Source organism: Bubalus kerabau, chromosome 3 (assembly GCF_029407905.1).
Source record: "Bubalus kerabau isolate K-KA32 ecotype Philippines breed swamp buffalo chromosome 3, PCC_UOA_SB_1v2, whole genome shotgun sequence".
Lineage (NCBI taxonomy): Eukaryota > Metazoa > Chordata > Mammalia > Artiodactyla > Bovidae > Bubalus > Bubalus kerabau.
Window position 1 is genome coordinate 11,969,465 of NC_073626.1, and position 14,901 is coordinate 11,984,365.

General features: G+C 41.2%; 1 protein-coding gene across 8 annotated transcripts in view; it reads right to left on the bottom strand.

The window, feature by feature from the left end:
- Positions 1-14,901, bottom strand: part of ATXN1 (ataxin 1) — a 415,565-nt gene that overhangs the window by 397,176 nt on the left and 3,488 nt on the right. For 4 of the 8 annotated variants that reach the window (XM_055570690.1, XM_055570681.1, XM_055570679.1 and 1 more), the window contains exon 2: positions 9,650-9,822. The gene's annotated coding sequence lies outside the window, so the exon portion shown is untranslated. Of the gene's footprint in view, positions 1-5,718; positions 5,873-6,693; positions 6,807-9,649; positions 9,823-14,901 lie in introns of all 8 variants that reach the window. The other 4 variants (XM_055570687.1, XM_055570683.1, XM_055570686.1 and 1 more) reach the window with 2 other exon arrangements.

Below are 14,901 nucleotides of genomic sequence, written 5' to 3' on the forward strand. Positions count from 1 at the left end.
TTCTAACAGTAAACAATCAGAACCAACTCCAACGTCCACAAATAATACAAAACTGAAATTAAAAGAAAACAACTTGATGGTACCTTGCAAAGGATAACTGCACAGTCGAAGTTGTAAATTGGAATGCTCATGCTAAACAGAAAAAGCAAAAGTGAAAAAAAGATACATGTTAAATTGTCAAGAACTAAAAGACAACACCTAACAGCAATTATGATTTATGGACTGGGATGGCAGAATCAAAGGGAACTTTTGCTTTTATTGGTTTCCTCTTACTGTCGTAAAGTATAGGCAACAGACGTCTAAAATGTAATATTTCTATCCATTCTATAGCAGTGAACTCCCTCTTCGATGGAGCAAATCGACCTTCTAGAGAGCATCACACGCAGATCAGGGAAGGCTATCTACATCCTCTCAAGTCTCAGTGGTCCATGTAGGATTTAAACCTGGCCACAAAGGGCTCTGAAGAGACCTTCCTACCCTTAGTACCCACCCTCCAAAGACACAACTCTTTCCTTTGCTTTTTTTTATGGCCCTTAAATTCCATACCTCCCTCCTCTTTCTTTTTATAAAATTGCATATTGATAGGCTTTGTTGCTGTTCAGTCGCTAAGTCGTATCTGACTGTGCGACCCCAGGGACTAGCTCGCCAGGCTCCTCTGTCCATAGGATTTCGCGGGCAAGAATACTGGAGTGGGTTGCCATTTCCTTCTCCAGGGGATCTTCTCGAAACAGGGTTCAAACCCGTGTCTCCTGCAGGTGGATTCTTTACCACTGAGCCACCATGCAATATAAAGTGAACATCCATTTGATTCTTCCAACAATCCTGTGAGACAGATGTTGTCATCATCCCCACTTTACAGATGAGAAAACTGAGAGTCACAGACTTATGAAAAGTGAACATCCATTTGATTCTTCCAACAGTCCTGTGGGATAGATGTCATCATCCCCATTTTACAACTGAGGATCACAGACTTAAGAAATGTGGCCTGGGACACACATCTAAGCAGCCAGAGCCAGAATTCAGATCTCAGTCTCCCTGTCTTCAAAGCCTTCACTTCTTACCATTCCACATCCTGCCTCTTCCCTTCCTTCCTCCCTCCCTGTGAAAACAAATAAGACAACAAAATAAAAAGACTCTTAAATGTCACCTCTTCTACTTGCACTGGCTGCCTAGAAAAACCATTCCATGAATCAGGAGACATCAGTACCAACTGCTTACAAATTAACCAATAAGACAAGGTAATGGTCTGTGCACACCGATTGGGAAAGTTGATGCAGAAGAAAAAAGAAATTACCTCCAGCCTCAACTCTGCACCTGCAGGTAAAAGCCAAACGGCACCCAAAAATTATTTCTACTTGCAAATTAAAAGCCAAATGTGACCCTTGACACTATTGCAGAGAAGAGATTCTTCACTCTCCTTGCAAAGAAATTATCCATAATTAGCAGAAAGATTCCTTCCAGCGATAACACAGCCACTCCAGAAAAGGATGTTGTTTGGGGTACGGTAGCAAGAAGAGGGAAAAGAAGCTGAGGAAGCAGTAAGGTATAAAACTAATAGAGATGGGGTGATGGATGATTTTAGGCACCCCTTCTGACTTACTTTATAAACAGTGACACAATAATAGCTGAAAATGTAAATTCTAATTAAATACAAAATGGAACAAAGTCAAACAACAGCAAATGATGTTTGACAGAGCAAAGGTCTGGTGGGGGGAGGAGGTATGGAACCAAGAGGAAGAATGACAATAAAGTCTATTCATGGAACTGTGCCTTGTGAGAGACAGAAGGGGCCTGAGTGCTTATTTCTTTCACCCACTTGCTTTACTGTAATTGGAGAAACTGAGGCCCAGCAAGGTGGGTGGCTGGTCCAATTCACCTTGCAGCAGGGCAGTTAAAAAGAAACTCTCGGTCTCCCCAAAACCGGTCTAACAGCTTTCCACCACACCCCACTCATGCCACAGAGTCCTGGAAAGCCACTCCATGTGAAATCTTTTGGGAGAAAAAAAAAAGCATTAAACATTCTATAACTATTAAATTCCTTTTCAAATAATTTTCAAATGCACAGGGGCACGCTGAAAAAGAAAAAAAAAAAAAAGAAGCCTGGTTTTGATTTCTTTTGGAAAATTGCACAGTGCTCAACACTTAACCTCGTATTGAGTGAAATATTAACAGGCCATAGAATGGTTTCAGTGTTCCTTCAGTAAAGCTAAACAGAATTCGAAAAACATATCCCCCAGGCCTACAGTGGAGTTTCTGGAGCACACATTAAACTCTACGCTCCGCTCAACAAGCCCGTCACTGTTAAGTAACTCATCAGAAAATAAAGAGGGAATTACCAAAAGGGAATTGCCAAGCAATTAGTTCTCTGAAGCAGATGACATACAACTGTTGTAAGGGAGGAGCTTCCCCGTTAGTCATATGTCAGAGTCAGAGCTTCCTAATCTGTAAATAAAATGCATCACATATGATTACAGCTGGGCTGTAGGCTGGGGTTGCCAGCCTCATGCACAAAGAGTAAATCCCAAATCTTCTGTTCTGTGTGTCTACAAAGCAAGACTGGGCTCTGAAGACACTTTAAAAAAAAAAGAAAATCCATGGTAATTTTCTTTCCTTTATGGAAGTATAATTGACCTACAACACTCCCTTAGATCCAAGGGCATGAGAGAGTGATTCGATATTTCTACATGTTACAAAATGATCACCACGTTGGTAATTTTCCTTCAGTGTAAGAAAGACAAGCTCTCTGTTTTCCCTGCACAGGCTAAGAGAGAAAAATGATCTTGCTTCTCTATCCTGTTGACATGAGTCAGTGAGGATTCATCTCTGGTCCAGTGGAGGTGAGACTGGGAGGGGCAGGGACAGGAGGGGACCCAGCACTCGCCTCCCAATGGATCCCTGACGTAGGTGCCACCTCCCTTCACTGCATGCTTTGTTCTTAAGAGTTGGATTCGGTGCCACCCCCCATCTATCAAACTGGAGACAAAAATAGTTCCAATCGGCCAAATCTGGCAAGCGGAGCGTGGACCCAGTGAAGCTCTTTTTGAGAGTCAAAAGTTCACCACCTCGCTGGGACTCTGGACGCCAAACATTTGGAGCCCAACTTAAGCCAATCCTCTGAAACACAGATAAGCATATGCCATGGTCATCATTTTCTTCCATTAATAATTATTGAAAGTGCGTAGGAATCTCAGGGAGGTAAGACAAAGACTGAAAGAATGGGAAACAGCTCGTAGGTGACCCTGGACAGACAGGCAAGCCTGGAAAAGGAGGGCTCACGGCCCGTGAACCTCCCCTGATCCTGACCTCCAAGAGCCTGCCACACCTCTGCCGTGGGTCTTTAAATGCTACTCCTGGGCATTACCCTGCCTTCTTACAGACGGGGCTGGGGGCTTGAGAGACAGTGCCTGGCAGCAACTAAGAATACAGGCTGAGGTCCCAGCATGACTCCACCGCTTGACAGCTGGGCAGTCTTGGGCAAGCGACTTAACCACTCTGTGCTTCAGTTTCCTCACTTGTGAAATGCAGATAATAGCAGTGCCTGCCCCGGAAGAACCGCAGTAAAGATTAAAAGAGTTAAAACACAGAAAGCGTGGACTATGGATCATCTTATTTCCTTTAGAGTCTAGCTGGCATAACGCCCTTCACACCTTAGATGTTCATTAAATCTTTACAGACAGCACCGTCTGCACCCCTCTGGAGTTGCTGAGCCGTTTTCTCCAGTTATATCACTCCTATCTTAACCTTCTGGTCTTTTATAAAAGTTAGGTAAGTCACAGCCTCATTCTGGGCCATTTAGGGGAATACAGATGGCCCAATGAAATAACACAGGTTAAAAAATAAATAAATATTCCTCAAATATTCCTTAATTATATTAAGACTGAGTCCCCCGTAACAGCAATACAACCGGATAATTTCCAGCCTTCTCCTTCACTTTGAGCCATATAGTCTTAGGATCTTTCTCCCCAGAGCCAAGGCTCACTGATTCTATATTTTCTATAAAGTATAAATGAGAAGCCAAATTGTTGGCAAAGCTGTGGCTAGCAGCTGGAAATATATTTGTTGTTGTTGTTGTTTAGTCATAAGTCATGGATGACTCTTTGCAACCCCATGGACTGTAGCCCGCCAGGCTCCTCAGTCCATGGGATTTCCCTGGCAAGAATACTGGAGTGGGTTGCCATTTCCTCCTCCAGGAGATCTTCCTGACCCAAAGATCGAACTCAGGTCTGCATTGGCAGGCGGATTCTTTACCACTGACCCACCAGGGAAGCCCAGAAATACGTAATCTGGAACCAGATTACAAATTGCCAACATCCATTGGATCATCGAAAAAGCAAGAGAGTTCCAGAAAAACATCTATTTCTGCTTTAATGACTACGCCAAAGCCTTTGACTGTGTGGATCATAACAAACTGTGGAAAATTCTTCAAGAGATAGGAATACCAGACCACCTTACCTGCCTCCTGAGAAATCTTTATGCAGGTCAAGAAGCAACAGTTAGAACTGGACATGGAACAGACTGGTTCCAAATTGGGAAAGGAGTACGTCAAGGCTGTATATTGTCACCCTGCTTATTTAACTTATATGCAGAGTACATCATGAGAAATGCTGGACTGGATAAAGCACAAGCTGGAATCAAGATTGCCAGGAGATAACCTCAGATATGCAGATGACACCGCCCTTATGGCAGAAAGTGAAGAAGAACTGAAGAGCCTCTTGATAAAAGTGAAAGAGGAGAGTGAATAAGTTGACTTAAAATTCAACATTCAGAAAACTAAGATCATGGCATCCGGTCCCATCACTTCATGGCAGATAGACGGGGAAACAATGGAAACAGTGACAGACTTTATTTTGGGGAGCTCCAAAATCACTGCAGATGGTGACTGCAGCCATGAAATTAAAAGATACTTGCTCCTTGGAAGAAAAGCTATGACCAACCTAGACAGCATATTAAAAAGCAGAGACATTACTTTGCCAACAAAGGTCCCTCTAGTCAAAGTTATGGTTTTTCCAGTAGTCACGTATGGATGTGAGAGTTGGACTCTAAAGAAAGCTGAGCACCAAAGAATTGATGCTTTTGAACTGTGGTGTTGGAGAAGACTCTTGAGAGTCCCTTGGACTGCAAGGAGATCCAACCAGTCAATCCAAAAGGAAATCAGTCCTGAATATTCATTGGAAGGACTGATGCTGAAGCTGAAGTTCCAATATTTTGGCCTCCTGATGTGAAGAACTGACCCACTGGAGAAGACCTTGATGCTGGGAAAGATTGAAGGCGGGAGGGGAAGGGGACAACAGAGGATGAGATGGTTGGATGGCATCACTGACTCGATGGACATGAGTTTGAGCAAGCTCCTGGAGTTGGTGATGGACAGGGAGGCCTGGCGTGTTGCAGTCCATAGGGTCCCAAAGAGTCAGACACAACTGAGCGACTGAACTGAACTGACTGATATATATATAAATGTGTATACATATGAATATTCACGCACATTGGAAAAGGAAATGGCAACCCACTCCAGGATTCTTGCCTGGGGAATCCCATGGACAGAGGAGCCTGGGGGGCTCCTGTTCATGGGGCCACAAAGAGTTGGACACGACTGAGTGACTAAGCGCATACACACACATATACACACTAACACACACACATCACATTCAAGAGTCCACATGGAAGCTATCAAACACACCCATATTACTGTGATTTATCAAAGTATAGTAAATGAATTACCACAAATGAACAATTGCTCCCGAACAAGTAGGTGGCACAATGTGATTTACACATATCATATGAGATGAATAAATCCACGGTGGAAAAGATCAAAGGCAAAGCTGGAATTGTTGTTAACATGTACAGGGCTTCACTGAAAATCTTCTTAATAAAACTGTTTAGAGGAAAATAGAGGGATCATTTGTTTAAATGAAAAGAGATACTGCATATGCTGAATTTTAAAAGCAGCATTCATTTTCATACACACACATTAGATCTGACTAAAATTAGCCCCAGTTTCTACTTTATTTTTTTTAAATCTTAAAGAATAAAGGTTTCAACAAAATTTCATTGAGCTGAAACTCAGCCCTGAGTTTCCAAGGTACCTGAGCATCTAGGGAAGACACCCCCCCTTGCCGCACTCCATTATCCACTTGGGCATCATCCCAATTTTTCCACCCACTCTCCCTTCGCCTCAGGTCTTAAACAGGAAACATACAAAGGCTGTGTGACACCAGCGTTCCATTTCTGCTGCCTCCACTGCCTCTTACCTTCCCTCACATATTCCACTCTGGCTGACTTCATTGCTGAAAGAATACTCATTCCCGCCTGCCTGGTAAACTTCCTACCAGGCACAAGAAACCAAAGCCCAGACTCAAAGATCACTTTTAGGCCAGTGGCTCCTCCAAATTTATTTCCAGATTGGACCTCCCAGCAATCTTCTTCCCACACTCTCTAGTGTCTGCTGGACTCCAGCAACTCAGATGTCCACCAGCACCTGGGCATTCGCCAAAACGGCCTGATCGATTACATACCATGCTACTTGCCTGTAAGGGCCCAGCCACCAAAACAGTCATCCTTCCGCCCTCTCATCTCTTCCCAAAGAAATGTTAACTAGCCTCCAGAGTTCAACTCAAATGGTGCTTCCTCCTCCAAGTTTTCCCCATCATCCTACTCAGCACCATTCTTCTGAATTTCCTCTGTGTTAGAACCTACCGCAGTAAGCACAACCACCCCCTCCTGCTCTGTATTAGTAATTTTGGAGCATGTCTTCTTTCCCCTACTTGACCACGAAGAATATAACCTCCTTCTGGTAGCTCTTATTCACTCTGTGCAGTAGTAAAAAAAAAAAAAAAGTACACGTTGAATAAATGAATGAATCATTTCTTTATATAGACAGTGCCTGTGAACGAGGTAAGTCATAACTTGCTATAGCTATATCATATTGATATGGCTTCCTTGGTGGCTCAGTGGTAAAGAATCCTCCTGCCAATGCAGGAGATGCAGGTTCAATCCCTGGGTTGGGAAGATCCCCCGGAGAAGGAAATGGCAACCCACTTCAATATTCTTGCCTGGGAAATACCATGGACTGAGGAGCCTGGTGGGCTACAGTCTATGTGGGTCACGAGAATTCGGGCACAACTTAGCAGGTAAACAACAGCAACATTGATAAAATAGCTAGAACCTAAAATAACTGTAATCTAGGTTTTATTTTTTTTTTTAAATAAACCTAATGACTATAACAAAGTACAACATGAATGATACTGTTTCCCTGCTCACGTTTAGCCATCAATTGTGAGGACTGTAATGAGGCCATTATTTATGCATCATGTTTAGCTAATACTTATAAGCTTCCTTTAAATGTGATCCTAGGACATGTCAGCTGCTTAAAACTCAAGGTGACTCTGTACTACTTTGTCAGTAATACAATACGAACATTCCTACAACCCTTCATGCACTGTACCAGGTACTACAAAAACCTGGATCTCTTCTCAATAAGCTTCACGTACTGACTGAGAGACAGGACTGTTTGCTGCCTGATTTTTTCATAATAAAATTCTTGAGACATTCTTGTTTTAACACATGACTCTCTTTAAACACCGCAGGTTAAAAAAAAATTGCATATGTATTAACCACATGTGCAATTAAGCTACTTCCCCAAAAATATCAATGTGAGAACTTTCTGCCTAAAATGGATAATACCCCTAAGAGAGAAACTAGCAATAAGACACTGCACCCCTTTCAATGGAGTTGATACTTATAGACCTCATGAGGCTTCCCTCTGCACATAATTCCGGAGTTATTCTATTTCCTTTTAAAAGACACCTCCCTAACCCAAAGCCCATAAAATATAAAGTACCCAATTCCATATTTCACAAGGACAGAACGTGTGTGATAACTTCCCCCCTCCCCTGCCTTGCACCCCAGTAGGACTTTACTGATCCCCCTTCCTGAGTCACCATACTTCAATCATTCAGGTGTATGTGTGTGTGTGTGTGCGTTTTCACTCAGACCACAAATAACTTCACTTACGCCTGCAACTCAGCAGTTCATCCTACAGTAGCAAAACAACACACAGGGATCCTGTGTCAGGAATCGAGGCAGACTAATACAAAATCCAGAAAAATAAATAAAAGGCCTTTTGGCTCTCAGGGCTGCAAATGTCCACAGTGTTGGTCCAAAGACCAAGGTACAGGGATATTTACTTACTCCTCGTCACTTATGGTTAAGGAGCAACCATCACCAAACAAGAACGTTACAATCACCCTGTCAAGACAAGTCACATGCTCACAGTGATAGCTTATGTTGATGGATCATAAACCATATACCAGGTTACTATTCTGCCCAGTGTACAAATATTACATCATTCCAACCTCACAGCAGCCCTAGCGAAAGTTCTCATATGATCTCCATCTTACACATGAAGAAACTGAGGCCCAGGAATGTCACAGTGGCACTTCTATATCTTACATTCAGACAGGCTGGTTCCAGAGCCCCGCATCCTTATTTTAAATACCACGGAATTTATATAGAACTTAAAAAACTGGACCTTAGAAGCAGGGTGTCAGGGACGAGGGGCAAGCTCTTTATTTAAAGAAATCTAGTGAATCAGTTTCAAAATGAACATTCTGATAAAGCAAGGATTCGCCTCTTAAACATGAGCTGAAAATCCAAATTTCTGTATGTAAGGTTGGATAAAAGTGGTCGGTGCATCTTATCAGGGAAAGAAACAGAACATGACTTGGGAAGAGCTGCCTTGAGACCACCAGATCCAGCCCACGACACAGCAGTGGAACATCAGTGTGACTCCAAGAGAACATTCCGGTTCATTTGGATTCAGTGGGTCTAGGGTGGAGTCCCGGTTCTATTTTTTTCTTTTTTCTTTTTTTTAACCTCTCCTGGCGATTCTGGTGTCCCGCCAGGCTCGAGAACCTCTGAACTGGTCTATTTCCACAGCTTGGAGCAGGACTACTCCCAAGGCAAACAGAAAGAGGGGATCGATTTCACAATCTCCTCTGGTTGCGAATACCAGTGTTCCCAAGCCCTTATTGCCCCAACTTCGAACTAACTTCCCCTGCTCTCCTGATTCTAGGCAGGCAGTCTTCCCTTCAACAGAGAACCATGAGTCATCAACCCTGCATCCACCCTGTGTCTGCATGACTCTCCAGGTCAGAAAAATTTACTGTACATGAAGAAAGCAGGAAGTTGTCAAATCCAAAACAGACACAAAGAAATTCAAGATCCAGCCAACATGGGTTGCTACGGAACCAACAAGCTATCTCCCTGCACCACGGTCACACAACGACCACAACCTAAAACACAGAGACAGTGACTTAAGGTAACCGTTTGGTAGCAAAACCTGCTCATCGGCTCCGAGTACAGGTGACAATTAAAACGATCAGGCTCAACCCCAGCACACAATAATGAACCATCGGCAAGGCAGAGGCAGCCTATGTTATCAACCAAATATATCAAAAAGGAGGATACCTGAATCCAAGTTTAAAAAAAAAAAAAACACCTCTCTGCGATTTCTCAATTTCCCACACAGTACAGTTTGCAAAGACAATTATCTTCAACAGTCTGTAAAGTGCTAAAGTACGACTAGTAAGCGATTTTCCCAGGCCAGACTTTATCCTCAGATAGAAACCAGAGAGCATCGCAAAACTCTTACCTGATGGGTGTCGGACTCCCCCAAAGCAGCCGTGGAGGAAGAGACTGCTGTCCAAAGACGACAGACAAATCTGCAGCCTGAATGGAACACCTCGGTGATTTGCAGCCAGATCCTCCTGCAGTGGTCCAGCGGGTGCAGAAGAGGAAATCCAAAATGAGAAACAGCACGAACAGCTTTAAAAAATAATAATAATTCCACCTGAAGACACCATGCAGGGAAATCTAAACTTCAAGAACGTCAAATTTTGCATCGTTTTATGAGAATTACACAGGCACCAGCCAGCTTAAAAGGCAGGTCTGGTTTGATTCAACAGGGCTCAGAGGGAGGCCAACACACAAAAAGGTCATCCCTTCAATCAAATTAAAAGCTTGGTCTCTCCATTTGAGCCAGCTACTGTCAATCTTTTCTCTAAGATTCTAACGAATCACCTCATAAACACATGCTGGTCATCACGGGACTATCAGGTGGAAATGGGGATGGACTGAATAGTAATTGAAACAAAGTCTAATTTTCATGAGGCATATCTTACTATCAACATGCAACTTTAGGCACAATCATGACACAGAGCACAGATGTTAGCATACCAGTCTAATGGGATAGAAAAAAAGAATCAAATGCAGAAAAAAAATTTAAGTATGAGAAGGCAATGGCACCCCACTCCAGTACTCTTGCCTGGAAAATCCCATGGACGGAGGAGCATGGTAGGCTGCAGTCCATGGGGTAGCGAAGAGTTGGACACGACTGAGCGACTTCCCTTTCACTTTTCACTTTCATGCATTGGAGAAGGAAATGGCAACCCACTCCAGTGTTCTTGCCTGGAGAATCCCAGGGACAGGGGAGCCTGGTGGGCTGCCGTCTATAGGGTCGCACAGAGTCGGACACGACTGAAGTGACTTAGCAGTATACTCACTCGAGTTTCCTCTGAACTTTAAAGGATTTAATTACTGAATGTACATCTACTTGATTTTCATTCTGCCATAACATCTTGAGCATGTTTAAGGAAAGATTACCCACTGTAGGATGAATGAGTGAATGCGTGAATGGATGAATGAAACAGAATGAATCAATCTTCCATATACCTTTCCATCAGGGAGCTTGGCGCTCGTAGTAGTTTTTGTGAGGTAAACACCTATGCATAGAAACGGAAGAAGTTGAGGACTCGATCTGCTAACATACTTTCCTATCTATTCAAAGCATATTTTTAAATACTGGTAGTTCCCAACTGTCCACATTAAATAGAATCAGGAGCACAGTTATTATAAACTAATCCCCAAACTCATCATTGCTGATTTTTTTTTTTTCAGCCTTTCATTACTGGAGCTGATCTGCATATTTGCTTAGGCTGGTTTTAAATTTAGTTTGGGTTTCCTAAGCCCACGCCAGGTAACAGTAGGAAGGAGAAGGCCCAGGATTATATTGGGTGTCAGAAAGAAACTATTCTGGAGCTATGAATATGATCTCCAATGTGAATAATCTGTAAACAGGTAAGTGAGCCAATTAGCCTTGGGTACATGGCAACACATCTCATGATTATTTTCATCCATACACACTCACTATTTTTAAGAGCACAGCCCAGCTGGAAAGGAAAATAATGTCGATTGCTTTCCAACACTTTGCAAAGTAATGAATAGTAGCCAAAGTATTCTTACTTCTAGCTAATCCATTCACCAACTATTTATTTAAGCATCTTTTGCATGCCATAGACTGATATGCAGAGGGAAGTTTTCTAGGCCTTGGTTTCCCCATCTGTAAACAGTTAAGCCTGTTGCTGTTGTTTCAGTCATGTCCAACTCTTTATGACCCTATGGACTGTAGCCCACCAGTTTCCTCTGTCCATTGGATTCTCCAGTAAAGAATACTGGAGTGGGTTGCCACACCCTCCTCCAGGGGATCTTCCGAACAGATCGAACCCAAGTCTCTTGTCTCTTGGGTTTCCTGCATTGGCAGGCAGGTTCTTTACCACTAGCGCCACCTGGGAAATCCCAAACAGTTATGTGTAGAGAAAGTAGGAAGCCTTTCTAGACTATCACATCTCTGAAGTCCTTGAAAGACAAGCCCTCCAGTAAAAAGCTTGTTGAGTTACAAACATTAATAGTGGCCAAGTTAAATAAAAGCTCACAATATTCTATTTATTCTTACACAGTACTTGGTTTAAGGGCCAGGGGGTGATCTTGATTTTATCTAGTAACATCTCAAATGAAGCCTCAAAATCCTTGATCATCATTTTCAAACAATGTGCAGGTCCCATGGATTTGCAGAGTGCTTGCTTTATGAGCTAACAGTTGAGAGTGTTGGCTTCTGTATCGACGTGTGTGCACACTATCCTATTTACCTATCACCTGGCAGATAAGATTTTATAGAGTCCAAATTACAGTCTCCTCCTATTCTGCTGAAGTGCAGAGAACAGTCAAACATGATGCAAATGCTGTAAAATATTAATTTACTCTCGCGTCGGTATGCCTGCTTATTTCAAAAGTATCTGTGTTGCTACACCAGTTAGAGTAACTAAAGAGTTAACATAACTTGCTGGGTTCTATCAGAGGGAAGAAGCCAAAAATAAAAGCAAGGCAGAATGGATTCATTGCAAAAATATACAGACAACATACAATAAAATAGCCTATAGACTGTTTAAGACAATATATCTACTAAAAATGGAATTTTTAATATTTAAAAAGCACAGCAGAGCAACATAACACAATACTATAAATAGTGGGAGATAGAAAGGTGGCCTAAGTAATACTGATGTGACAGTCAGTAAAGAGGAGATACTATATAAATAATGTAGGAACAGAAGAAAACATAAATACTTCAGGGAGAGTAGGCCAAAGTCAAGGGTGCAATGAAATAAAATATGCCATACACAGTGATAGAAAAAATATCTAGCATTTGAATTCTAGAATTCTAGCATTTGTATGCTAGAAGCATAAGCATTTACAGGTTAGCAGCTATAACAGTGATGACTAAAAACTTCTGATAAATAACTCAAAGGTATCCGTTAAAGAGCACCTAAGCAGAAAAAAGAGAACTTCCTCTTAGCCTGAACCCAAATGCCATCACCAGGGGAGCCTCTGCCCCCTGAAGCCTCAAACTGTGATTACACTACAATGAGTTTTCTGAAAAGTAGTGTTCAGGTTTAGTATACAATTTTCGCTTGCATTATTGCTATCACCAGTGCTTTTTCATCACTTCATAAACGGGATGCATTAAAAGTTATATTTTTAAAAAATCAATGAAACAGTTCTGCTCCCATCAAGTATGTCAAAGAGGATATAATGCTTGTTGCTTTTTTGTCTTTAATAGTTCTAAACATGTTTTAGTACATTTGAGGTGGTAATAGATAGTATATGTATTTATAGTACATTAGCCTGAAAAGTTGAGATTTATAAGGATTATAAAAATACTACTACACTGATAAAGACAAAGATACATAAATTATGAAACAGGAAAGAGATTTCTGAAAACTGTTTCCACCATTAAAGATTATTTACCTAAGCCTTTTTATTACTCCTGGAATTTTAAGCATTTACACATTTTTAAAACCTTGATCCAATTACAACTCTTTCAGCCAACATTTGAAAATATTCTCTTAAAACTAGCACAGAGTATACACTTATCACCTCTTAAAGAAATTTTGAATGTGTATTTTATTAAACTGAATTAAATGAAATTAAAATTTGAACAGCGTAATTGAGGACTACAAAATTCTTTCTTTAAAAAAGGGCAGTCCTGTGTGGAACGCCTTAGAACAGAAATTATTATCTCTTTTGGAATTTCTATGATTTCTTATTTTCGATCTTTTCACAAAATAAGGAGAGCCTGCTTCTGATAAGCTGGGAAGTATAAGCAGAACTAAATCTGCTCTTTGAAGCAGTTAAGCTGCACATATCAAAAGATATAAAGCAATGGAAATCAAATCATCTGTCTCCCCATAAAAATAATATTCTGTCTTGCTGCACTATGTCATCTCACATATGCACGTATTTAAGCTTTTCAGAATCGAAACTATGTGTTACTTGCAGACAACTATAGTTTAAAGAATTAACATTCACTCCTACCTTCGCTAAATTTCAGGCTTTTAGTAAACACATGTTTATTGACTAACTTCTCATAGGAAACAAAATGAGCCGGTGTTGCCATGCGTTAGTCATCAAAAACTGTCATTCAAGGTAAGTGCAAACAGAAAATCCACTTGACATTTCAGAATGGAAAAAAAATAAAGGCACATTATACAAAAGGAATGTGAATCAAACTCTGTAATGACAACAAAACAAGAAGTCACAGAAGCATGTTTATTAATATTTTAATAAGCTCTTAAGGCTGGCCTTTCCTGGGACCCCCAGACAACTAAGTTAGACCTATTGAAACGTAAGGCCAGCTATATGTACAGTCTGATGGCTGAAGAGTTATTCTTGAATCTATTTGCAAGAGCAAAAGACAATTTAGAGGCCAGGAAGCCTAGTTATAATATTTCTGATTAAACATCACTTCTGTTTATCAAACCCTCTTAAAATGAAATCCGGAAGGGAAGGGGAAGATACCCATTTTCACAGTTCCCAATCAAGTACATTTTTCATACTTATTTTAACACAAATTTATTTGTGCACTCAAAAATACATGTTCACATTTGGCTGCCAGTAAAGTGTTTTTCTGTACATAGTAAAATGTAATTCAGGACCTCCAAGGTGTTGTGTAAAACTTAAACTTCTGTGCTTCATTTTATATCCTTGCCTCTCCCATCTATTTACCTCCTAGAAATAATGGCTTGCTTTAAACACAGCAACACTTGATCTGAGCAGGTCGCAATCATGTTACCAACTGCAGAGACTCACTAAAGGGTAGAAACTCATAAGCCCTCTGTGAGGAACACTGAATAGCTCTCTCAATCCAGGCCCCAGAAGTTAAAAAAAAAAAAAAAAAAAAAAAAAAAGGATTTACCAGTTTAGCTATGGGGTTGTAAAACTGTAAACTGACTAGCAGGGTCACACAGACATCCAGACATTATTATTCTCAATTGTTTTTTCTTTCAAATATCAGAGTTATTAAAATACTCCCTCTTACTTGGATTGCCTTAACAACACAGAGCTTCAGCAACCAAAGCTACTTTCCTTTTTTTCCCCAACAGTATTATTTTTCTTTGCATAGCAGGCTTATTAAGGTGGCCGCCTAATGCAAAGAGCAGAATGTTGTTAGCTGTTATTAAATGCTCATTAAATTTTATTCCCAAATAGAGTACCAATTACCGTGCAAAAGCA